Genomic DNA, 26,977 nt, shown 5'->3' on the forward strand with positions numbered 1-26,977 from the left:
CTAAAACATCAAGGCATATCTCTGGTGGTTCAACACCTGGCAGGTTATCTGAATGTCAAGGCGGACAAACTTGGCCGCAGGTGCATGATGGATCACGAATGACGTCTTCACTCAGAGGTGGAGCAAGGTATCTTTCAACAGTGGGGAAAGCCTTGGTTAGATCTGTTCGCCACAGAAGAGAACGTGCAATGTCATTAGTTCTGCGCATTGGAATTTCCAAGGCGGCCTTCACTGGGCAACGCTTTTTGTCGCAAGTGGAGCTGCGGTCTTCTATAACCCTTTCCACCTATACCACTTCTGCCCAGAGTGCTGAAGATTAAGTGCGATCGGGCCCAAGTCATTGTTGTGGCTCTGGATTGGGCACAGAGAGTCTGGTATCCCTAGCAATTGCACATGGCCATTGATCCTCCGATCAGACTGCCTTTTCAGGAGGATCTTCTGTCGCAGCAGCAGGGGACCGTCCTCCACCCAAAACTGTCCAGCCTCCACCTCCTTGCGTGGAGATTGAGCAGCGATAGTTGACAGCTTTTGACCTTCCTCCCGAAGTCTGTAATGTTCTCTTGGCAGGCAGGTGTCCCTTTTCCAAAACCGTATACGCCTGTAGATGGAGCAAGTTTTTGGCATGGTGCACAGCAAAGGCTGTGGATCCCCTTTCTGCTCCCCTTTCAGAGATTCTCCGCTTCATTCTTTCTTTGGCCCAACAGGGCTCTGCTCTGGGCACTCAAAGGCTATCATTAGTCCATTTCGGGCTTCCTTCGACTGCCTGACTAGCCTTCTCTTTTCAAGTCCCCTATTGTAAATCGCTTCTATAAGGGAATTACTCACTTGTTTTCTCCAACCCCTTTCGTAATGCCCCAGTTGATCTTGAACCTGGTTCTCACCTATCTTCTGTGCGCTCCCTTCGAGCTGTCTGACCAGTAAGACTGCCTTTCTAGTTGCCATCACCACTGGTCGCAGGGTGAGTGAGGGAGCTTCAAGCCCATTCTTTGAAACCTCCTTTCCTGGCTGTTCATCTAGACAAAGTTGTCCTTCGCACTAGGCCTGCCTTCCTTCCCAAAGTGTTTACCTCTTTCCACAAAGGACAGATCATCACTTTGCCCTCCTTCTTTTTGCATCCTTCTAAAGAGGAATAGAGGCTCCACCGTCTGGATCCAAAACATGTGATTTCGTTCTATCTGGATCGCACAAAACAATTCCGGGTATATGACAAGCTCTTTGTTGGCTAAGTGGGCGCCAAGAAAGGTCAGGCCGTGCAAAAACAGACCATCTCCGGACGGGTCGTTTTTTGCAAAATCTGACACTCCTTAGTGAAAAAGGAACGGCCAGTGTGGTTGCGTGCCCATCCACCTGGGCGATGGCAGCCACTTCTGCTTTGGGACGTGGAGTTCCCCTTCTTGACGTCTGCCAGGCAGCTACGTGGGCTCCCTGCCCATGTTTGCCAAATCCTGCCGCCTGGACAGCCAAGTCCGGAGAGACGGCTACTTTAGCTGTTCAGTTCGCAGAACTTTCTGGTGTGAACTTGGTTCGCAGGCCAACCTCCGGGGTTGGTATTGCTGAGATATCTATTCTAAGGTGAGGAATCCATAACTGTCTCTTGCAGATGAACAAGTTACACATATATTGTTACCGACGGTAAGTAATTTGCTCGACAGGAACTTAGGGCTGTAATTCACAAACCCTCCCCCCCCACGAGGTGATCACCATTAAGACTGTCTTGAGGGTTAACATTTTCTGCTGACAACTGTAAGGGGCTCAAATTGTAACCCCATTAAAAAATGTGAAACCAGATTGAGGTCCCGCATGGGGCATAATGACAGGAGTTTGTTGCTACAGATTAGTCATCCGCTTCAGAAAATACATCACAATAGAGGATTTTAACAGGGCATGCTGGACTGGGAGGCAGAGGAGGTACAACAACGCATCCAAATAGCCTTTTTGCAGTGCCTGTCTCACAGGCCCTCTGAGCAGGGCAATAAGGGGGCATAAAGAGTGTGAACATCAAGATCTGGGACAAATGAGTCTGATGAGGGTCTTTATTGTTGATGCACCAAGAAATGGTACTATTCCATCTCCCAGAAAAACCGATTAAATGGAGGGGCGACAAGTTGCCAAAAGTGTGTCCCCCCACCTCCGATGACAACTGAAAGGAGCTCAGATGGGCACCTTGACGCCCGTTGGGCTAAGTAGCGCTATATAAATCTGGCCTCATTCATTCACTCAGATGTCCATTCTCAATCTCCAGGCATGAAAGTGGAGGCCCTGGAGATTGGGGTGCATAATCCCCCCAGCCCCCCCCCCCCCCCCCCCCCCCCCAGCCCCTGACTTAAAAAGAAAGTCCAGGCTAGCTGCCAGCTTGAGTAGGTGACTGAGTGAGAAGTTTCAGAAGTTTATATACTGTAACATCCTTGGCCAAGCCCGGGCGATTAGAATGACTTTGAACCGGTCTTAGTGAATCTTCAGGGTAGTGGGGGAATACATTTTGCTGCTGAAAGTTCCACCTCAACTGAAACGCATTGCCAAAAGCTCCTCTCGACAGATACTGTAGGGCACAGAACTGCTGACATTAAGCATTTTCAGAGGAGGCGGGGAAGTCCACTTGAGGAGGATCCTACTGGGCGTTGAAGGCTTTGGCTACCTGCGGCAGGAAGCGCCATCCAAGATTGGCAAGATAGTGCTGATTCCGACTTTTCTCTTGACATTGAGACCCTGCAAGGTAATTGGCTAGTAACCACATCCCTTGACGGTGTGTCCAAGACCGCAAACATCACGTCTGTTGACAAAGGAGAAGCAGCCCAATCCCCTACTAGTGCACATGCCATCGTATTGTCCATCAAGATCTGGACAGGCTGATCTCAGTTCGAGAGAACTAAGCCCTTCAACGCCAGCCAAATTGCCCACAGTACCATCAGTTTGATGAGAAGCACCTGCTGTACTGAAGAACAAGGGCCTGTGATCACCAGAGGAGCCCCAAACCCTACGGCAGAGACATCAGTCACTACCAAAGTGAGAGGTGAATGGAAGGCTATTCAAGTGTACAGGTTCCCCTCTTTCCTCATCAGTACACAAAAACCCTGTCTCGTTAGGCGGCCTAAGTCTTTCTGTTCAAGAGCGTAGAATATCTAGCATCCAATTCTTCCGCTACACTACCCTTTTTATCTAAATTCGAGGGTATGAACGAGTGTCGCCCTTAATTTAAAACCTCTTTCAATTCTCAAAAGGCAGTGGAAAAAAGGAAACATACAAATACAAGTCATAATGTCTGTGCACCAAATCACCAGTACATTGAAAAATGTGTGAAGGACGAAATGACACCTCATGGGCGCACCACCATCGGGGTAACTGGTAGGTACTCACCAGGTTAGGCCCCTTTTCTCAATCAATCAATCAGGAGTTTGTTAAAACGCAACTACTCACCCATAAGGGTCTCAAGGCGCTAGGGTTGGGGGGGGAGGGGGGGGGAGTTGCAGGTTCCATTCCATCAAGGAGGGGGTCTGTCGAAGAGCCAGGTTTTGAGGTTTCTTGCGAAGATGGGGAGCGATGTTGTCTGTCTGAGGTGGAGCGGAAGGGCGTTCCATGCTTTGGCCGCGAGGAAGGAGAAGGAGCGGCCTCCCGATCTGGTCTTTCTGGTGCAGGGGACCTCGGCGTAGGAGAGCTGGGCTGATCGTAGGGTCCTTTTGGGTGCGTGGAATTTGAGCCGGCTGTTCAGGTATGCTGGTCCGGTGCTGTGGAGGGCCTTGTGTGCGTGGGTGAGCATCTTAAAGGTGATTCTCGCCTCGACATGAAGCCAGTGGAGTGTGCGTAGGTGCTGGGAGATGTAGCAGTGTTTTGGCCGGTTGAGGACCAGTCTTGCGGCGGCTTTCTGGATGTTCTGTAGCTTGCGGATGAGGTTTTTGTTTATTTTGGCGTAGAGTGCGTTGCCGTAGTCTAGTCTGCTGGTGACCAGGGCGTGAGTGGCTGTCTTTCGGTGTTCGAGGGGGATCCATTTGAAGGTCTTACGAAGGTGGCGGAGGGTGTGGAAGCAGGAAGATGAGACAGAGTTGATCTGGCGGTACATTTTGAGCTCGGAGTCCAGGATGATTCCCAGGTTTCGTGCATGGTCTGTGGGGGTTGGCGGGTTTCCGAGGGCGGTGGGCCACCAAGTGTCGCTCTAGGCGTCAGGGTTTGGGCCCATGATGAGTACCTCTGTTTTGTTGGTGTTTAGTTCTAAGCAGCTGTTTTTCATCCATTTGGCGACGGCTTCCATGCCTTCTCGAAAGTTGCGTCTGGCGGTGTTGGGCTCGTTGGATAGGGAGAGGATGAGCTGGGTGTCGTCTGCGTATGACACGATGTTGAGTCCGTAGGTTCTGACGATGGGGGCAAGTGGAGCCATGTAGACGTTGAAGAGCGTCGGGCTGAGGGAGGAGCCCTGGGGGACTCCGCAGGTGGTAGGTGTGGGGTCTGAGAGGAAAGGGGAGAGTCTGACCCGTTGCGTCCTGCCGGAGATGAAGGAGCAGATCCAGTCGAGGGCCTTGTCCTGGATTCCTGCGTCGTAGAGTCTGCGTATTAGGGTGCGGTGGGAGACTGTGTCGAACGCCGCTGATAGGTCCAGGAGGATGAGGGCTACTGTTTCTCCTTTGTCCAGTAGGGTGCGGATGTCGTCTGTTGCGGCGAGGAGGGTGGTTTCCGTACTGTGGTTTTTTTCTGAAGCCGGATTGGGAGGAGTCGAGGATGTTGTGTTCTTCAATGAATGTGGCGAGTTGGCTGTTGATGGCTTTCTCGATGACTTTCGCTGGGAAAGGGAGCAGGGAGATGGGTCTGTAGTTTTTGAGGTCGGTGGGGTCCGCTGAGGGTTTCTTCAGGAGGGGGTTGACCTCGGCGTGTTTCCAGTCGTCTGGGAACGAGGCGGTCGCCAGGGAGCGGTTGATGATGTGGAAGAGCATGGGTGCGATGGTGTCAGCGGCTCTGTTGAAGATGTGGTGGTGGCAGGGGTCTGTGGGGGTCCCTGAGTGGATAGACTTCATTGTCTTCAGTGTGTCTTTGATGGTGAGGGCTGTCCAGTCATCAATCACTGGTTTCCGGGTGTCTGGGGTGGTTGGTGAGGGTTCAGTGTGTTGGCTGTCTTCGTCAAAGTTCTCGTAGATGCTCTTGATTTTGTGGTGGAAAAAGGTGCTGAGTTTGTCGCAGAGGTCTTGTGAGGGAGGGATGTCGGTAGACTCGCTGGTGGGTTGGGCGAACTCCTTGATGCTGAAGAGTTCCTTGCTGTTGTGTGTGTGTGTGGGTGGAGATTCTGTCTTCAATCGCTTTTTTCCTTGTTTCTCTGATGAGTTGATGGGGAGCGTTGGTGGCGGCTCTGAAGTAGTTGTGGGCTTCTGTGGATTTGGTGTTTCTCCAGGCCTTTTCGAGGCTGCGGCATGTGCGCCTGGACTCTCGAAGTTCGGTTCGGTGGTAAACCATCTGGCTTTCTTGGCACGGGTATTGTTGTTTTTCTTGAGGGGGGCGATGGTGTTGGTGCTGTCCGAGATCCATCTATGCAGGGTTCGGGCTGCGGTGTTGGGGTCGTCGTTTTCCGCGATGGTTGGGGTGGAGTTGTTGAGTGAGGAGATGCTGGTCGTCGGTGATTTTGGTCCAGTTTCTTTGTGGAAGCAGGTGCTGGTGTCTGTGGATGGCGGGTGTTCTGAAGGTGAAGTGGACGCAACGATGGCCGGTCCATGGGAGTTCGGTGGTGTCTGAAGGTGATGGAGTTTCCTGTAGTGAAAAGGGGGTCGAGGGTGTGTCCTGCTGAGTGCGTGGGCTCGGTCACGATCTGGCAGAGTCCAATGTTGTGGAGGTTGTCCAGGAGGCATGTGGTGTTGGGGTTCAGTTGATTGTCGAGGTGGAAGTTGAGGTCTCCCAGCAGGGTGTAGTTGGTGGATGGGATGGCCTGCGGGGAGATAATGTCCGTGATGGAGTTAGCAAAGGGTCCGCGGGGTCCAGGGGGTCGGTAGATGAGGGTTTCTCAGAGGGCGGCAGTGGGGCCAGCCAGTATTTTGAAGTGAAGGTGTTCCATCCGTTCTGTGGACTCGTCAGGGAGTGTGCTCAGGCGGAGGCTGGATTTGTGGACGATGGCGATTCCTCCTCCTGGGTGGGTGGGGCGGTCCTTCCTGTAGAGCTTGTATCCTTGGGGGATGGCGATGACGATGTCCGGTCCTGAGGTGGCGTTGGTCCGGGGCGGTGCTGTTGAGGAGGTCCCAGATTTCTGTGGCGTGTTTGTGGAGGGATCGGACGTTGAGGAGGATGCATTGCAGGGTCTTCGGTTCGGTTGTGTTCTTGTGGGCGGGTTGTGCTTGATCCGTGTTCTTGGCGGTGCTGCAGGTGTGCCGGCAACAGTGACAGCTGAAGGGTCCATGGGTGTCGGCTGGTGATGCTAGCTTGCAGTTGTTGTTGCTGCCTGGGTTGAGTGCATGGAGTGCTGCTGGGTCGTAGCGTTGGCGGGGCGGAGGTCCAGGGTTCCTGGTGCAGGTCGCGGACGGGTCACGGACGGGCGCAGACGTGCTTGCCTTTGACGCGCCTTCGGTGCACCAGCGGCGCGCCCGCAGCCGCCATTAAGTAGGGGTCGGGGAGGGCTGGACAGCTGGGAGGCGGGAGCGGGGAGAGGAGCTGGATTGGGCCGTTTCTCATCATCGGCAATAATTTCGTCCCAGAAAAGTAACAAAAAGAAGAAAAGGGATATGTCCAAAAACAAAATTTGGAGGTGAATAAGTGCAAAGTAGTGAGTAACAGCCTCACTCACTAATGACGCCTCTCTCAAACTTTTATTCTTAAATCCCAGATGTGCTATGTCGAATTAAAAGGGGGAAGGTAGCTAATTTTGCATACCCACATCCACTGCCATCTTTCCTCAACCATACCGATCTACTGCAGTGCTTGAGGAAATTGCAATGGAGTCCGGTAGATTCTCCTGTCCTAGAACCACTACTGGTGGAGGCACCACTGCAGAGCCCTCCTATGCAAATGTGCATGCATTTCCAGGAGAATGCATGAAGCCAGTAGACCTAGCAGGCATAATACTTTCAGGACTGGAACTCTCATACCTCTAGGAAGGATGCAACCTTCTCCTGGATGTCAACAATTCTATGAGAAGGAGGGAAGGCAGGGAAAATGGCAGTGTCCAGAACTGACCCTGTGAACTGGAGGCACTGGGAGGGCTCTAGGTTAGATTAGAGCCTGTTTATTGTAAAGTCCAGGTCAAACAGTAGTAAGACTTTGAACTGCAGATGGTGAGGCACCACCTCTGCTCTGGCGATCTGGTTTTGATCAGCCAGTCATCCAGATACTGAAAGATTGAGATGCCAACCTTCTGACATGTGCCGTAACCACCTTGATGAAGACATGAGGTGCCAATATCAAGCCAAATGCGAGTAACACAAATTGGTAGTGCGTACAACGCACAACAAAGCGATGGCATGGCAATGGGATGGAATGACTGGAATGTGAAAATGTGCTTTCTATAAATAAAGTGATACAATCCACTCTCCCACTTCCAACGCCAGCAGGCACAGAGATAAGATCATTCACTTCTCTTTTCTGTGGAAGAAATTCAAGTCCTTGGGGTCCAGGATTAGGTGGATACCGGTGTTGTCCTTAGAAACACGGAAATACGCTGTAAGGACTCAGTTCAAAACACTGGCATATGTCTGGGATGCTGGCAGCGACTGGTGCCAGGGAAGACAAAGTAGGCAGAATACTGGGTACAGAGCGGCACAAGACCACACAGCGAGTCAAAGGAGAAAGGGAATCCTAAGAGGAAGCTCTGTACAAGAGAATAAGAGTTAAGTCTCAGAAAGGCCCTCGGATGTGAATTAGTATTCAGAAAACTACACGCAGGATGGATATGCAAGACGTATATAAAAAACCATTAACAATAAAGGTAATGTGGGGTAAAGCACTCAGGAGCTCACCACGGTGAGAGTGAAGCTCAGTATGTTCCTCACCCACAATTGCTGTTAGAGATAGACTGCAAATACCCCCATATGGGCTATGCATGCAAAGGCAGGGTCTGTGGAGCTGATACCTATAGTGATGTTATAAAGGTAGCTCAAAGACCATACTCACAGTGAACAAGAAACACCACCTAGGTTGTCAACTGTTCCCACGGATCCTGGCGATCAAACAGGAACACGCAAGGCAGTAATCGCAAGGGGGTAGAACTAAACACAAGCACAATAGACAAGGAGCTAGCAAGGAGGAGTGCTTAATAGGAAAGGAAGTTAATCACAGGACACCCTTGGCAGAAACAAGTAACAAACATACAAGGTAATTAGAAGCAAGACAGCAGGAATAGAAAGACTGCAAACTAGGAACATGAACCAATGAGAAGAAAGGCAGGGAATGAAAAGGGATATACAGAAGCTGAGGCTACAAGGATATTCTAGATTAGTGCAGGTTCAGGCATCAAGAAAACAAATTAGCATTGAAGGCAGTGCTGAGGCAGGAACAAGAATTGAGCTAAGCCTCAGGAGTCAAGGTAGCACTGCAGGCAGTGCTTATTCAGGAACAGGGAATTGCTAAAGCTCAGGAAACAAGGAGTCGAGAGCACTGCAAGCAGTGCAAATCAGGAACAAGAAATAGCTGAAGCCCAGGAACAAAGAATAAATATAGCTCAGGAACTCAGGAAACAAGGTAGCACTGCACGCAGTACTAATTCAGACACCAGGAATAGCTATAGCTCAGGAATCGAGGAACAAGGATTAACTATATTATAGCTCAGAAATCGAGGAATATCAAAAGCTCAGGAAACCAGGATCAGTCTCACCGGAACACAGATACAATGACCAACATTGGACTGAAGGGAGCTTGGGCTTAAAAGAGCTCACAATCACATGCATCATGTGTTTGCAGGCTAGCAGCAGCCAGCCACAGAGGAGCTCAGTTCCTCTACCCATCCTTGGCCTGCAGGGGTGGAGACGAAGCAGTGAGCAGGGAATTCTAGGTAATGGACTGTCTAACATGAGCATGCTAGCTTCAAGCCTGAGCAGACTGCCTTTCATAAAACCTGGTATGGATTGGGAATGGATGACTATTTGCAAGTAGAGTCCAAATGACTGAAAGTCAGTGTATGCATGAAGGGGAGGGTCTGGAAACTTATTAGAACACTGGAGAGCCCCACAATTCAGCCCCTTGTGGTGGACACGAGAATGCAGGGAGTGAATTGTGACATACTTACCCCATTTCTTGCTTGGTTACTAACTCCACAGCTCCTTTCAGGTGGAGTGCTGCCACCTCCTTAATGCAGGATGGAATGATGGTTGTGTCAAAGAAGAGCAGGGGAGGGATGAAGGGTAGAGCCTGCAGGAACGGTAGGATGTAAGACAATTCTATGATCTGAAGGACCCACTGGTCCAAAGAAATGGCTTTCCGACCCAGTAAAAAGGAAGACACCCGCCTCACCACAGGCTCTGTATAGGTTTAGAGAAACAAACAAGTCTTGCTTTTCTGGTACTGCTGGGGAGGAAAAGGCGTGCTGGAGGGATCCATGATCCTTTCCTTTGGCCTTACCCCTGTATTACTTGACTAGAGGATTCTGGCACTGCTCTGCTTTGCTTGTTGCTAAAAGGATTGGCACTGGTGGAAGGAGAATCCTCTTGAGAACCCTTAAAAGCTCAAACTGGCAGAAGTCCCTGGTAGGCGGAGGTTGTTGGATTACCAATGGTCAGGCTGTACTCTTGTTCTCCATGAAGCATTCCCAAGTGAATTCAGCTTTGTTCCCAATCATGTGAGCTCCATGAAAGGGGAGGTCCATCAATTTGGCTTGTACATCTGAGGAGGACCCAGAGGTCCGAAGCCAGTCATGCAACCATAGAGATGTGGAGTTATCCATGCCAGGTGCCATAGTCTGCAGTGTCCAGACCAAACTTGATTGTATGACTGAATTTGTTTTGTCCATTGTGAGAAGTTGGCCTGGCATATACTGTCCTCTATTCTAGCGGTACAAAAGGGGGTGGTGATGGACGGAGCATCTGAATCAATCAAACACTCCCACCCAGTCAAAAGATCTGGGTTTAATCCATCACCGTTCTTTAGCCCACTCTGCCACCCCAGTACAGACATGGCTATATGCAAATCAGTCTGACCCTGTGCCTCACGGGAACAGTCCAGCCCGAACTGCTAAGCCATGTCTTCCCTGGACTGGAAACAAGCTTCTGAGGACCGGTTTCTGGCATTCCAGCCGTCTTCAGCCCGGCTTGCTTGAATCCAGTGGCAAAGTGAGCAAGGGACTCGCGTCTGAGCATACCCTGCCACACTTATGCCGGCCAAAAGCGGTGCAAAAGGGGGCGGTGATGGACGGAGCATCTGAATCAAACACTCACACCCAGTCAAAAGATCTGGGTTTAATCCATCACCGTTCTTCATATGTGAGTCCCATGCTCTCCACACCACTGGATTCAAGCAAGCGGGGCTGAAGACGGCTGGAATGCCAGAAACCGGTCCTCGGAAGCTTGTTTCCGGTCCAGGGAAGGCATGGCTTGGCAGTTCGGGCTGGACTGTTCCCATGAGGCACAGGGTCAGACTGATTTGCATATGGCCATGTCTGAACTGGGGAGGTGTGGAGTGCAAAAAAACAATGGATTTGGGCCCAGATCTCTGTACTGGGGTGAATGTATGACATTGTTCTGCATTCTGTCCATCAACTGTGGTTTTTGCATTTGTCCACTATTCTAGTGCGCACCTTGCACCTGTCCAAACAACCCTTATTGCTAGGTTTAAAGACAACCTATAAAGAAAGCTATAATAATAATAATAATAATAGTATTTATAGAGCACCTGGTTACACTAGAGCCAGTGTATCCGCGCGCTGTGGTGCGGCTAGCAACAGTTAGGCGGACAAGTCCCTCTCTCCACATCCTCAAACTGTCCTCCTCCCCCTTTAACCTGAGGGTAAGAGATGGGTTTTCAATTGTTTCCGAAACATATGTTCAGAGGTCCCCAGTCGCATTCTTGGTGGGAGTCTGTTCCAGTGTTGAGCTGCCTGGACCCGAAAAGATCGTCCACCCATCCGGGCTCTTATGATCTTAGGGACCTTAACCAGCCCTGTCCCAGTAGATCTCAATTGACGCGCAGGAGTATAAGGGGGTCAGCAGGCCAAAAAGATAGGCAGGTCCTTTCCCCTGCATAATGCGGTGACCGATCAACAGGGTTTTAAAGATAACCCATTCTTTAATCGGAAGCTAGTGTAGTGATTCAAGGGCTTTCTTGGATGGCGCTCTTTTGGGCAGCATCAAGACCATACGGGCAGGCTCATTTTGTATGCGCTGAAGCCGAGTGATACATCTGATATTGGCTCCTAGGTACAGGGCATTCCCATAGTCTAGCCTAGATGTGATAAGGGCATGGACAAGGGTTTTCCTGGCAGACATCTGAAGTAGATCAAGTGTCTTTCGCATACTTCTCAGAATACCAAAGCACTGCCCTGCCACGCGCCTTGTGTGATACTCAAAGGAGATCTTGTTGTCTAGCCATGTACCCAAATTTCTGACCTGTTCACTGGGAGAAGGTTGAGGCCCCAGCACCTGCGGCCACCATGCTGATGTCCACACAGACGGTGCTTTCCCCACAACCAGCACTTCCGTCTTACTTCCGTTTAATTTGAAACCGTTATTAGCCATCCAGTCCGTTCCATCCTATAGGCACGTCGAAAATTACTGGCTGCTGCCTCATTAGATTGAGTGAGAGACACAACAAGTTGGGTGTCATCCGCATAGAATACCACTTGCACCCCAAACCTTTCCGTGATCTCTGCTACTAGAGTTACGTAGAGATTGAAAAGGGTGGGGCTCAAGCTGGACCCCTGTGGCACCCCGTTTCAGCCTAGTGTTTTTCGACCGGTAAGGTCCTTGAGCTACTTGGAAGCTACGATTCTGGAGGAATAACTCCAACCACTCCAAAGCTCTGCCTACCACTACCCCTTTTTTTAGACACTGCAGCAAGGTGTGATGTGCTACAGTGTCAAAGGCAGCACTTAAATCCAGAAGGATAAGTGCTGCTGTCTGACCTTCATCCACCAGCTTCCGTATGATTTCAGTTGATAGGAGCAAGGCGGATTCAGTGGAGTAGGACGCCCGAAAGCCAGATTGGGTGGGGTGGAGTAGTTTACAAGTTTCAATATGCTCGGTCAGTTGCATATTGGCAACTTTCTTCGCGATTTTAGCAAAGTAGGGGAGAAGGGAAATTGGGCGCAGATTGTCCATTTGCTTTGAGCTAATATTAGGTTTTTTAGTAGCGGAAGCACCACAGCCTCTTTCCAAGCTGTCTGGACCATGCCCGACCCAAAGGAGAGTTCTAACAGATGGCGTATGTGGGGTTCCACGGTTTTGATACTTTCCCTCAGTATTTTCGCAGGCGCTGGGTCGTTAGGGGAACCCGATTTGATTTTAGACGCTAAATTAATTAGGATATCCTGCGGGGGAGTGCTAAAGGATGTAAGTGACTCAGTTCCATTGTGCTTTATGGTGACTTCTTCTATCCCACCGCCCACTCTGGCCTCCGCCGGGACCGAGGAATAGATTTTCCCCACTTTATCCGCAAAAAACTGTGCCACACGATCACAGGATTCCACGGATCCTTTCACAGGTGCGGTAGAGCTGGACAGGGAGGATACTTCTTTAAACACAGAAAACAGCTCCTTAGCTGAATTATCAGCTCCCTCTATTCTGTCCCTGTAATAGGAGGTACAGTGTTTCCTTATCAGGGCATGATAGCTTTTGAGCTTGATTTTATAATCCCTCCGATCTACCACGGAAAAACCTTTCCTCCAGCGTCTTGCAAGACGTTTGCACGCCGCCTTTTCCTTGATGAGCTCAGGCCCAAACCACGGTGCAGATTTAGTTTGCCTCCAGGGTTTTTTATTGGTCCAGGGGGCTGTGTTGTCCAGCGCTTGTGTGATGCGGCTATCAAGAGCCTCACATGCCGCCTCAATCTCTAGACCCTCTGGGGTCCACCCTGGCCTAGAAGATTGTTAAATTTGTCCTTGGAGAAATCTGCCCATCTCCTGCGGCTGCTTTTATCATCCGACTTGCCTACCCTCACCATATGTGCCTCTATCTTAAAAGAAATCTGAAAGTGATCCGACCAGGCCTCAGGTACTGGAGGGTCGACAACTTTCGATTCCCAGTTGGAGAAAATCTGATCTAATAACTGGCCACGACCATGGGTGGGAAGTTCCGACTTGAGTCATTTGCATCGCTGCCAACTCATTACGGATCTCCAATGCCTCTTTGTTGGCGAGACCGTCAAAGTGGAAATTTAAGTCTCCCAATAGTATCACTCTCTCATATCTTATAGCTGGCTGTACCAAACAATCAATCAGGCTCTCCGTAAATCCAGTCCCTGGGCCCGGGGGCCTATAAACTAGTAACCATCCTAGTGGTAGCTGTGGAGAGCAGCCTTCAGGCTAAGTCTTGAAGGAATGTAAAGCAGCTTGTTTTACCAGTCTGTAATCTCGTGAATGACCGAATGAAAGGAGAACCACACCAGATATATATATATAAAATATATGTATTTATTCTAAACACATCCATCTAGTCTCTTTATTAGGCTATAGGCAAAAGTACATACAGTAAACTTATTTAGTACACAGTAAATTAGCACAATATACGTGGATCCCTAGGGGCGTACCAAACCATGTATTAAGAAAGTGGAATAAGAACCACGACTGACATAGATACAAGGCCTAGAGCCTTTAGAACCGCTGGAGCCACCAGGAACCACCCAAGGTAGTGACACAGGGGACCCACAGGGGACGCGTGCAGTGTTGCTGCAGTTGGAATTTTAAAGATTAAGGACACTTGGAAGAGGACTTGGAGCAAACCCCTTTAGAACTAGGCAGTTCTAGAGTCAATACCCAAGGAAGCACCGGAGTACTCGAGTTACCTCACCAAGAGAAGCCGGGTGCATAGGTGTTTTTTGATGTCAGGTTTCGTTGTCGTTTTCAATGGCTATCTGCTGCAAAGTGCTGCTGGCGACCAAGTTGAAAGTGTCTGGATGGATCCAATTGTGGATCGGAGATCTGAAGAACCTGAAAGCAGAGGCGACAGTCTGGATCACTTGACCAGGAAGGCGATGAGCTGATGCCCACCAATGTCTGGTGCTTTCAGATGAAGGTGAAGCTTGACTCTTGCCATGAGGACCAGGAGGCGTCGACGACGACCAGGAGCTGGGTTCTAGCTGTCCCACGAAGGATGTATTGCGGTGTCTGTATCCGGATTGGACCCAACAAGCCTTGGCAACAGCAACCCACGCAGAAAGCAAAAATTGGCTTTGTTGCAGACCAGCAAGGTCTGAGGGGCTCACCACTTGGTGGGGAGTCAGGGCACGTCTGAACCAACCTGAAAAGCCCAAGAAATAGAAGTTACCTTTGTGGGGACCCACCAGTCGACTGACCAGAGATCGCAAAGGATCCTCTAGCGGAAATGCTAGAAGCGAGCCCACGGAACACTCGTGGAGTGTAGGTTCACAATTTTGGGTGCAGATGGTGCTCGGTGCTTGGACTACAAGTAGCCCAATGCAAAACTTCGGGAAAGCTTGGGAAGTTGATGCACTTGCAAATGTGCGCGTTGTCCAGGAGTTCCGGTTCCACGTCGCTCGTGAGGACTGCAGGTTTCAGCTTTGCTGGGATCTCGTGTCTGCTTCTGAGAAGTCTGGAATTCCGTGTCCTGAGTCGCAAATCCGTCGGGATCGGACGGGAGCCTTCGAAATGCAGACCGGCAAGATGCTTTTTTGGTGCATGTTTGAACAGTGGAGTCACTCCTTGACCCCAAGTGAGACTCTTCAGTCTTCTAGTCAAAATAGAATGTTGAAGTTCCAGGATATATGTTGCAGAGTTTCGTCAAGGTGTAATCTGAGGTCCTAAGGATTGTACTAAGTTAGGGGGTTGGACATACTCTGGGGACCCACCTATGGAAGAGTCAGGGAAGAGGGGTGGTTACACCCCTTCCCTTTGTCCAGTTTTGCGGCAGAGCAGGGGCTGAGTGCCCCTGCAACCTGTTTGAGCTGGGGTATGCACAGGGACACCAAGTGTGCCCCAGCACTGTCTGAAAAGCATTCTATGAATGCACCCACCCAGCTCCAATACACTAAAGCCTGTCTGGCAGGTGGTTACACCTCCCTGTGACAGGAAACCTATTGTCTAGACCTCCCCTGCCAGAGTTTCGTCCAGCAGCAGGAGGTCAGACTTGCGTCTGTGGCTGCAGCATCCATTTTGTGATGCTGGGGCTCTTTTAAACTATTACCGGTTAGGTTAGTGTGTACATGTCTGCTCCCTCTAGAATGGTGGAATTCTACCCCGTCGCCAGGACTGGCGGGGGGTAGGATTCCAAAGTGTTTAACACCAAACACGGCATGTTTCCATGCAGGCATTCCAAATTTAGCATTTACAGCGAGGTTATAATGCACTTAAGAGTATATGGTCTGACTGCATCATAGAACAGCGTCAGAGAATAGAATCCGAAAGCTACAGAGGGGTCCTGCTCATGGATGGGCATCCTCTCACACTAAACCAAGCACTCTGCCTTCAGGATTGATAAGGCCTGCCATAGGAGTGACTAATAGGTTTATGTGTGTCTGTGATTAAAGGTAGATATAGGTAACCTATATCCTAGTAAGTGGTGCTTGCACCACCTTACCCAGGCTGCAGTAGCAGACCTGTGGTGCCATTTTGGAAGGCTTCCCAGGGGTGGCATAATACATGCTGCAGCCCCTGGTAGGCCTCTGGGGTACCTATGCCCTTAGTACCTAAGGTACCATAAACTAGGGACTCACAAGTGTAACCCAGTAACCAATCTGGAGTGTGCCTAAAGTACATGCAATCAATTTAGAGATGAAGCAGCTAGGCTGGGGTCCTGGATAGCAGGGCACCAGCCAGACTAAAGTAAAAAAAACATTGAAACACCAGCAAAAAGTGGGGGTAACCATAGTAAGCAGATCCTATTCTCCTACATCCATCTCTAACAACTTTTTGAAAGTGGAATCTCGTGTCATCCAGAATGTGTGGTGTGACCACTTGAACCATGTCCTACATGGCTTGTGTGTATCGCTCCAGAAGACAGGCGGCCTTAAGGGATTTGAGTACCATGATGCCCACAGAAAATGTTTTCTTCACCCATGGTTTCAAGTGTTGTGATGCTCTGTCTGAAGAGACAGACTGGAAGGTCTCTGCTAATTATCCTGAAGAGCAGAATTCCTGGGGTGACCAGGCTTTCAGGTGATGGGTGTGCTAAGAGGAAGGATGGATCACCTGTAGCGGGGTGGTAGTGTCTTTCCACCAACCGGTTGACTGCTGGTGCAGAGATAGGCTTCTCTCCAGCTGCCATGACCGGATCCACCAGGGCCTTGTTGAGGGTCAAAAGTGATTCTGATGTGTCTTGGAGGAGCACTACTGTTAGTACATTTCTCTGGCCATCCCCAGTCGGGAGCTGTAGCTCCAGCACTTAGGCAGCTTTCTTGACCACTGAGTGGACATCACTTCTGCGGTAGAGGGTCCAAAGGAAAATTGCATCTCCATCTCTGGAGAGGTTCCAGTCCACTGGCATACCAGTACAGTGGTTTTCTCTCCTCCCCATCACCATAGGCAAAGGGATTCAGAGGGCCTGAGTTCAATCCAAACAGATAGTGGATCCTTTGTCTGTTCTTCCTCTTCCAAAAGTTGCTGTGCCTCCCTTATTGACCTCTGCTGAGGTACAGCCTTCATAAAAGTCTGAGGTGGCGCATGTGGCTCAGTGGAGGTGTCTGCATTAGTGGCTTCTATGACTGGGCCAGCCACAACATTGATGGCTGCTGCATAGAGGTGCGCCACAGAAGAAGCTAGAGAACCTGGTACCGATCCCGAAGGTCCAGAGCCGAACGGCACCAGGGACAAAGGAATAACATGGGCAACTGTAAGTCCAAGAGCATGCCTGTTGGTGCCTTGACTCTAGCAAAAATGCCTTTCATAGCGTTAAGGAACACAGCTGGTCCCAAACCTGGCATCGGAAATCCCGGTTAGGATGTGGCCGGAGCCCATGATGTCAGACTTACCAGAAATAATGTAGTAGACAACTGAGGTGTTTCCAGGGCCGAGTTCTGTGTTGTCACTGGCATGGGGCCACTCGGAGGATAATCAACCGGCTCCGAGGAAGAAGATCCTGTGGCAGGTGAAAGGTTTGTCACCCACTATCTACAGCCTGACTTATGACTTGGATAGAAAACATTGTGTCCTCTATCAGAATATTTTGGAAACCTTACCTATCTTCACACGCAGAAGTTTCTCACATACATTTTTTCCATTGAACATTTGCAAGAAATCCCGGAGTGACCTATAATTTCTGCAAAGTAAAGCCTTTGCACTGGCAACTTTCAAGCAGTATCATAGCACATAGACTCTTGTAGCACATCAAGGAGTTTATTCATTCTCTGGAGATGCTGTAGTATGATATTTCGAGCATTTGCGACAATGCTGGAATCTGGTTGTGGATCTGCTAGTGAGAAAATGCTGTTTATATGTGGAGCTTTGCATTTTTTCAGTAGTTTAGCTAGAGCTGACTTAGCTGATGCAAGAGTCAAAGCCATACTCTGAAATTGTGTGCCCAATTGTGAATGTACTGTGGAAGCAATTGTTGGTTATTTCAAGGTAGTGATGGTTTACTAGTGATGGTTGATTTGGATTTATAAATCTGGATAAATGATTTACAGATTAAATTGATCAGTCTGTTTCAAATGTTTGTGTTTGTAATAGTTGGTTTAAAAAGGAGCATAGCTCACTGTGGGTGGTGCTTGCATGAAGAGTTGGTCAATGTGCTGTATGGTTGGTTTGCTGAAAATTTTGGTCTCTCGTTTTTAGGTAGTAGTTCAGCTCTGTGAAGCAGACATCCCCTAACAGTCTTTTTTTATTCTTGCATGCCTCTCTCAAAGTCCTTAAGCTCCCCACAAATGTATTTTCCTAAATGGGTTTAAAAGCATAAAGCGACCAAACAGAGTAACTCAACATTGTTTGAAGACATCATCAATCCTCTTGCTCCAATATATGTCACAAGTTGGTTCACTGAATAAAGCACAGTTAAATGCTCTTAAAATGTAAACTCCATAATCCCACATGCAGGAAACTGACCATGGACTGTAAGTAACTTGATGAGGGCTGCCTACTATCTTCTCTCCCAACCTTAGATGCAATCTTGTAAAGTATATTTTGCAGCGTGAATCTTTCTGGATTCACTATGCTGTGCATATTCCGCAATCTGGTGGTTGGGTCCGGAATCGTAGTCTTTTTTCTCTTTTTATTTTTTATTTTTTGGTAGCCCAGGTGGGAGTCGACGTCCCACCATTTGGTGTACCTTCAGTGACGTTGGCATGCTTCCGGCGGAAGCTACCACCCTTGGGCGCCATCTTCAGATTCTTTTTTCCGCCGTTGGGTCTGGATCGTCGCGTGAAGCTCCAGACGTTTTGGAGGAAAAAAGGAGGAAATACAACTACTATTCGGTGGTAAAGACCTGAGAAGATTGGGAGAAGACCATCAGAGAAGAGACGACGAAGAAAGAGAAGAACATCGAGATCTTCGACGTCCTTGGAGGAATGCGCACACAGGGGGCCCCCTGAGAGTAGGGATGTACAAGACTCCATTTAAATTCTGCAAAAACTGCTACCACAAGTTCGCACAGAAGGACCAGCACCCGGTCTGCAACCTCTGCCTGCCAATCGACCACGAGAGCAGAGACTGCAACGCCTGCTCCGTCTTCAAGCCGAAGACCCTCCGAGTTCGAGAGAAGCAGAGGATAGCTCACCACACAATGCAGGGCAAGGGCCAGGCCCCGATGCTTAACAAACTGTGCCTCTCCACCGACGACGAGGACAACATCGCCGAAGGTCCAGATGACTTCACGGTCGCAGAGACCGATAAGAAAACACCTGACCAGGTAGGAGAGTCTACGACGCCGAAAACTCCCACAGGGCCTCGAAAGCCAGAGGCAGACTCTCGAAAGGCAGAGTCCAAAGCCTCGAAAGGAGCACCGGCGTCAAAGTTCGACGGCCGAAGCTGCATCCTCCGAAAAAGAGCCCAGCGGATCCTTCGAGGAGGACTCCCGGAGGCCGAAGACCGGCGAAAAGCAAAGGTCGTCGAAGCAAGCCCCCGAAAAAGGGTCTTTGACTTCGAAGGAAAAGGAGCTGAAGAAAGCATCGCCGCCGCCGCCGAAGAGAGCAGCTGAAACGCTCATCGACGACCAGGCCGCGGAGATGCTGAGAAAGAAAAGAAGGCTTGAGGCCGAAATGGAGAACATCCTCCAGAGAAAGAAAGACTTCGACGAAAGAATGAGAAGTTACAAGATCCCCTCGATGCCGGCAACGTCTGTCGCTGAGGTGCAAGAGCACGAGGAGTTCGACGTCGAAGAGCCGCCGAAAACTCCGGAGCTCTCGGAGCACGAAAAGGAAGAGGACCTCTATTATACAGAAGGTGATTACGGGGATCAGCAGTCAAGCTACGGCTCAGGTTCCTCGACGGCCGAAGACCACGATTGGCAGGACATAGAGGCCGAAAACCCAGAGGAGGCTGTGGAGACATACCCTTCGAGGCCTTGGCCACCGGATGACATAGGGGCATACAACGAGGTCGCCAGGAAGGCAGCAGCAGCTTATTGGGTTAAGCTAGAGGAGGAGAAGCCAAAAGCAGATTTCCTGCTGGAAACATTGCTCCCCACACAGACAAGAAGCCAATTCCTGCCCATGCTGAAAAGTATCACAGACCAGGGGAAGGAAGCCTTCAAGGACCCGGCTACATGCAGATCAGTAACGCAGAGGACTGAAAAGAAATACAAATTCTCCTCCCAGGACCCGACTTACATCAAGGGGTCCGTCACAGCAGATTCAATAATCGCTGCGGCGGCCAGAAGAAGGGCCAACGTCCCAACAATATCTGGGCCTCCACCTGACAAGGAAAGCAGGAGGATGAACCTAACGGGCAGGAAAATAGAGAGAAACGCCGCAACGCACTGGCGGATGGGGAACTCAAACGCCCTCCTGAACAGACATCAATACCAACATTGGGATGAGATGGGGCAATTGCCCAAGCACCTCCCGGAGCAATACCGTGAGAGGGCATCACACCTTGTGGAAGAGGGGAAAAGCATTGCTAACTCGTGCCTGAAGACAGCCTTGGATGGGGCTGAAACATCCAGCAGACTGATGGCTATAGGCATCACAGAGAGAAGGCAAGCCTGGCTCAGGATCTCAGGCTTCAAAGCCGAGGTTCAGAACAACATCCTGAACACACCCTTCAATGGTGAAACACTGTTCGGAGCCCCAGTTGATGAGAAGCTCACACAACTGAAGGACAACGAGACGGCAAGGTCCATGGGGGCCCTGCAATTCAGGGGGATGAGAAGGGGCACTCCTACACGGAGGCCGAACGGCAGAGGTGGAAACCTGCGAGGAGAATCACACCAGGCGTTCCACCAGGGACAACAGAGTGACAACCAAGGTCACCAGGGCCAGCAGAGGCAAAACTGGAACTACCAGAACAGGGGCCAGTCCTTTCGATCAAGAGGAAACGGACGAGGACAGAGAAGGAGAGGCGGTGAACAATCCCCCTCTAAGTGACTGCGCACGAGAAAAGGTGCTCACCCACTCGAACCCTCCGGGGGAAGAGCACGGAAAAACAGAGGAGAGGGATACCCGGACAGGACACAAAAGATCATATAACTCCAGTAGGAGGCAGGCTAAGATTTTTTCTCCAGGAGTGGAGAAAAATCACCACAGACAGGAGGATACTGAACATCATGCAGTTCGGATACTGCATAGAGCTGGTAAAGAATCCACCAAACAGAAAGCCGAAGAGAGCACTAGGGAACAGAGCTGCGACTGCTCCAAAAGGAAGCTCAAGAACTCCTCCTCAAAGAGGCCATCGAAACGGTCCCATTTAAAGAACGGAACAGGGGAGTGTACTCAAACTACTTCCTGGTACCAAAAGTAGACGAAAGCCTAAGACCCATCCTGGACCTATGGTTCCTAAACAAATATGTAAATACCCAAAAATTCAAGATGACGTCCCTACAAGAGTTCATCCCGCAGATAAAGGCCGGGGACTTCTTGTCCACCATAGACCTCAAAGATGCGTACCTGCACATCCCCATGAACAGGCAGCACAAGCACATGCTAAGATTCATAGTGAACAACGATCACTACCAATTCACAACCCTGGCTTTTGGTCTAAAATCCGCACCAAGGGTGTTCACCAAATGCCTCGCGGCGGTGGCCGCGCATCTGCGAAGGGAGGGGATACACGTGTACCCCTACCTCGACGACTGGCTCGTAAAGGCAAGCTCTTACAGAACATGCAAAGATCACGCACAGCAGGTCACGAGAATGCTAACAGGCCTGGGATTCTCCATACACTGGGGAAAATGCTCAATGGAACCGGAGCAGGTGAATGTGTGTGGGTGTACTTGTAAAGCGCACTGTGACTCCAAGGAGTATCCTGGCGCTGAAGACTGCTGGGGAACCCGTCCTGGTTTACCCTGTGAGATGGTACCTTTCTGGGTATCTCCAAGGTGAAACCAGGCATCCCCGGCGTCTGTGGGGGGCCGTTGTAGAGATGAGGCAAGCTTAATGCCCAGAGTTGCCAAGTGTGTTCCCTGGTTAGAGTAGGCACCGAGGCGAGAATATCGAGTCCGTTTGACCCTGGTCCACGACCCTGCCGCGTCGGGAATTGAACCCTGGTCCCGGGCCGTTCTCTGCTTACAGGTCTGCCGCCTCTAACCAGTGAGCCACACCACTCCAGATCTTCTTGGGTGCTCAAATCGACACCGTCCAATGCAGGGTGTCACCCAGCGAAAAGAGAACACTCAGCCTACTGAGGGAGAAACGTCACTACCAGAAGGGGCGAGCTCTGACAGTGAGGACAGTGAGCAAGATCTTGGGGATGATGGCGTCATGCATACACCTGGTCCCCAATGTACGCCTACAGATGAGACCGCTCCAAGAGTGGCTACAACAGCAATGGTCACAAGCTACAGTAAGTTGGGAGGATCTAGTGGTTGTAACGCACAGGGTGCAGGAAGAAATAAGGTGGTGGACCAAGGAAAGGATAACAGTAGGGAAACCTCTAACACCACCGGACCCAACAGTGACCATCACCACAGATGCATCCCAGAAGGGATGGGGCACACACATGAACAAGCTCAGAGTGAGGGGCCTGTGGAGCCCTACAGATGTGGTCATAGTTCAAGTTCATAGTTCAAAACAACTTTATTTCGATTCATAACGAATCATAAAAAGCACATAAACAAAAAATACATAATTAAGGGGTGCAGTTACATCGGGTCGCAGTTAAAATGGAGCAATTAAAATATTTACAATTTTTTTTAAAAAAGCAGCAATTTTTCAATAATTCCATAGGGTGTTGTCAAGACTTTTAAATTATCTATTTCCAGAACGTTTTTTAAGGCGGAAAGCAGCTACCAAGAAGTTAGCGACACTAAACATATTTAGTGTTGAGTCTAACTTTTTTAAGTAAAATAGGGCAGGCTTGATTTGGACGAACCCCTTGTTCTTAAGCAATGGGACAATATACTTTTTCCTGGGCAGATCATATATACCACAGAAGAACATAAAATGAGCAGTGTCCTGCAGAGAAAAACTGTCACATTTGCAGGCCGCTAAGTCCTCTGGCTTGGCCCATACCTTAGAGTCATTTAACAGAAAGTGAATCTGGTTAAGTCTTAGTTTGGTTAATAACCAGCGATGTAATGGAATAGACACTACTGTTAAATAAGGTTCAATGGCCGGTGTAGTTTTGGAAATATAGTGCTCCCTCACAGTGGGTTTCGCAAGCTCACAGCTCTCCCGCTCCATTTCTCTCACTTTGAAAAAAGTCGATTTGAACCATTCCAGGTCATTCTTAACGATGCAGTCTGGTTTATGGAAGAGATCTGGGCGGCCCAGGGAAGTTAGTGTTTTATTAATATATGCTAGCCACGGGATATTTTTCATATTGTCCAGAAGTAGGCAGTCTCTCATAATTGTGTGGTTCAGAGTTAAGTTGGAGTTCAGCCATGTTTTTAACCACATCAAGATAGGGGATTGTTTGATGATGTCACTAATGTACCCCTGGCCTAGTTCCATATGGACTGAGAAAGTGGCTGTAGATTGAGGTAATCCTAGAAGCATACGTAAAAATCTGTTTTCTTCCATCTGTATTGCTTTTATATTGTTCGAATAACCCCAGATGGAAGCCCCGTACCTTACTACTGATATTGATTTCGCTCTGTAGAGTGCCAGCATTGCTTCCGTGGGCTTGCCACCCAGACGTTTTGAGAAGCCGACTATGGCGGCTGCTGTTCTTTTCATGGCGTTGGTTTTGACGGATATTTGAGGTGCCCACGTACCCTTATCGTCGTATACTACCCCCAGGTAGGTAAACGTTCTCACTTTGGAAATAGAAGTGTTAGCACAGTAGAAAGTCTTCAAGTCCTTATTTTTTCTGCCGCCTACAGCCATAACATGGGACTTGTCTGAATTGATTTTTAAACCAAGGGAGGTCATAAAGGCATCGAAGGATGTCAATAGTCTTTGTAGCCCAAGGGGAGTACGTGCCACGAGCACCGCGTCGTCCGCGTAAAGGAGGACCGGGGTGGACAGTCCGCCAAAACGCGGGACGTCGAGTGTTGCCAGCTCCAGTGTGGATTCAAGGTGGTTAATATAGAGTGTAAATAACATTGGGGCGAGAATACACCCCTGTCGCACCCCTCTGGTAGACTTGAATCCAGCTGTGCAGGCTCCTTCCTGCGTCATCCTGATAGACGCTTCTAGGTCCCGATGGGCTTCAGCCAGAAAATGAACCAAGGTAGGGTCCATCCCCAGTTCCAAGAGGATGTCCCACAGCCTGGACCTATTCACTAGGTCGAAGGCTGTGGACAGGTCCATGAACCCTAGGTAGATTGATCCGCTGGCTGCCACAGTGTATTTTGCCTAGGATCAGATGTAAGTTGAGGCACTGGTCCTCCGTCCCTCTTCCCTTTCGAAACCCGTATTGGGCATTTGATAAGATGTTATTGCTGGCAGCCCACTCGTCGATCCTTGCCAGTATCACTTTCCCCAGGATTTTGAAAGACGAGTCGATAAGTGAGATGGGGCGGTAGCACTTCGGGTCTCCCCTCTGGCCTTTCTTGAAGATTGGAATGATGGTGGCGTGTGACCAGGAGACAGGCAAGCTATGTTTCATGGCGGCATTGAAGACGTTGGTCAGGATGTTTGCCCAGAAAGAGACATTGGCCTTTAACATGTCGGCTGGAACGCCATCTGGGCCTGGCGCTTTCTTCCCTACTGTGTTGGTTATGGCCTTTTCAACTTCTTCCATATTAAAGGAGAGTGCTGGCTTGGGGGAGTTAGATTTGAGGATAGTCGGTGTTTCGCATATTTGATCACTCCCATAGATGATTTTAAAATGAGCTAACCAATCCTCCTCACTGATGTTGGCCTCTAGGATATCATTAGCTTCTCCAGAAAACAGGGGATTGTTTATAATGGCCCAGAAGCTGGAACTGTCTCTTAAAGTGGCTTTTTCCATTAGTGAGGCCCAGGCATCCTTTTTGAGAGCTTCTTTGCGTTCATGTATGATACAGATGCGGTCAAACACATCAATTACCTGGAGCTGAAAACAGTGTTGCTAGCGCTCAAGGCCTTCCAGAAACACCTGTACAGCCAGAAGGTGCTGATACAAACAGACAACACCACAACAATGTTTTACATAAACAAACAGGGGGGAACTCAATCATTCCCTCTGTCAAGCTTGGCACAGGAAATCTGGAGATGTGCAATACCACTCAAAATAGACCTGCTAGCCATACACCTGCCAGGGAAGGACAATGTAGAAGCGGATTGGCTCAGCAGGCAGACTTCAGCATCCCACGAGTGGGAACTCAATATACAGGAAACCGAGAGACTATTCAGGAGGTGGGGCACTCCAACAATAGACCTATTTGCAACACGCCGGAATGCAAAATGCCAATACTTTGCATCCAGGCAACCAGAGGCACTATCACAGGGGAATGCCCAATGGATAAGCTGGTCAAAAACATTTGCCTACGCTTTTCCCCCGATACCACTGATCCCCAGGGTTCTCAACAAATGCATGACAAGCAACATGACACTGATCCCGGTTGCACCACAATGGGCCAGGCAGACCTGGTACTCTCAGCTAATGTAGATTGTGCAGCCCCCCCTCCACAAATTCTCAAAAAGAAGAGACCTACTCTCGATGGAAAACGGAGAAGTTCTGCACCCAGAGCCTCAACCTCTCAGCCTGGCTCCTGAGGACTTAGAGTTTGCACATCTAAAACTACCAGAGAGCACCCTGCGCGTGCTGCGAGAGGCAAGAAGGCCCAGCACACGCAAATGCTATGGGGAAAAATGGAAAAGATTCACTCAGTGGTGTTGCAAGAAAAAACTCCATGGAAGACTGACCAGGGAATCTACGGTGCTAAGGTACCTCACTCACCTAATAAAGGCTAAGCTAAGCTCATCCTCCTTAAGGGTACACCTGGCAGCGATTTTGGCATACACAAGAGGAGAAACCGGGAGAAGCTTCTTCACATCTCAAGTCGTAAAAAGATTCCTGGAAGGGGCTAAAAGAATAGCGCCACCAAAAAGAATGCCGCCGCCGGATTTGAACCTGAATGTAGTACTGACAGAGCTCATGAAAGCACCTTTCGAACCTATCCACAAAGCATCACTGCAAATGCTGACTATGAAAACAGCTTTTCTGATAGCAATCACATCGCTACGGTGAGTGAGCGAACTGCAGGCTCTAACACTACAAGAACCCTACATCCAGATACACAGTGACAGGGTCGTAATGAGAACGGACCCGCACTTCATGCCGAAGGTGGTGTCAAGGTTCCACATGAATCAAAGTATTCAGATCCCTAGCTTCTTCCAAAACCCCACTACAAGCGCTGAGAGAGCACTCCACACTCTAGACGCAAGAAGGGCAGTGATGCACTACATTGAAAGGACGAAAGGACACAGGAAGACAAAACAGTTCTTCGTATCCTTCGCAAACCGTTACATGGGTAAACCAGTGACAAAAAATACCATAGCTCGATGGATCTCACAGACAGTACAATTCTGCCACAAGCAAGCTGGCCAGGAGCTAACAGGAGGGGCACAGGCCCACTCGACCAGGAAGAAAGGAGCAACAATTGCCTTTTTGCCCAACACACCAATTCAGGACATATGCCTGGCGGCAACATGGGCTTCAGTGCACACGTTCACTAAGCACTATTGCGTGGATGTACAAATGAACAAGGAAGCACAAGTAGGACAAAAGGTGCTTCAACATATTTTCAACAACCAACTCTCATCTTCCATCCAACCGCCACGAAAGTAACAAAAACCGCTACAAAATCTATGCACAGCATAGTGAATCCAGAAAGATTCACGCTGCAAAACGAATAGTTTCTTACCTGTCGGTGTAGTTTTGCAGCTTGAAGAACTTTCTGGATTCACTAGCGAACCCCTCCGCCAGAAAGATGAGGCTGGAAAAGAAGGTGGAAACGCATAGAAAAGGAAAGAAACTTGAAGCTTACAAGATATGTGAAAAGAATTAAGTTTAAAAAAGGATTAACAAACCTAGCCATGGATTCACTACAAACACAGAAGAGAAAAAGAGACAGAAAAAAGAATCGGAAGATGGCACCCAAGGGTGGTAGCTTCCGCCAGAAGTATGCCGACGTCACCGAAGGTACACCAAATGGTGGGACGTCGACGCCCACCTGGGCTACCAAAAAAAAAAAAAAAACTACGATTCCGGACCCAACCACCAGATTGCGGAATATGCACAGCATAGTGAATCCAGAAAGATCTTCAAGCTGCAAAACTACACCGACAGGTAAACTATTCGTTACTATCCAATTAAGCAAAAATTGCAGATACCTAGAGGGCATCCAACATGACCTCTTTAAGCTGGGTTTATAGGGTGCGTTGCTTTTCAACTCCTTGAAGCACT

The 26,977-nt window shown here is 49.4% G+C and overlaps 1 protein-coding gene across 1 annotated transcript in view; it reads left to right on the forward strand.

Annotated features, from left to right (window-relative positions):
• Window positions 1–26,977, forward strand: part of ABRAXAS2 (abraxas 2, BRISC complex subunit) — a 260,260-nt gene that overhangs the window by 178,043 nt on the left and 55,240 nt on the right. The gene's annotated exons all lie outside the window — the stretch shown is intronic.

This window comes from Lissotriton vulgaris, chromosome 5 (genome assembly GCF_964263255.1).
Source record: "Lissotriton vulgaris chromosome 5, aLisVul1.2, whole genome shotgun sequence".
Lineage (NCBI taxonomy): Eukaryota > Metazoa > Chordata > Amphibia > Caudata > Salamandridae > Lissotriton > Lissotriton vulgaris.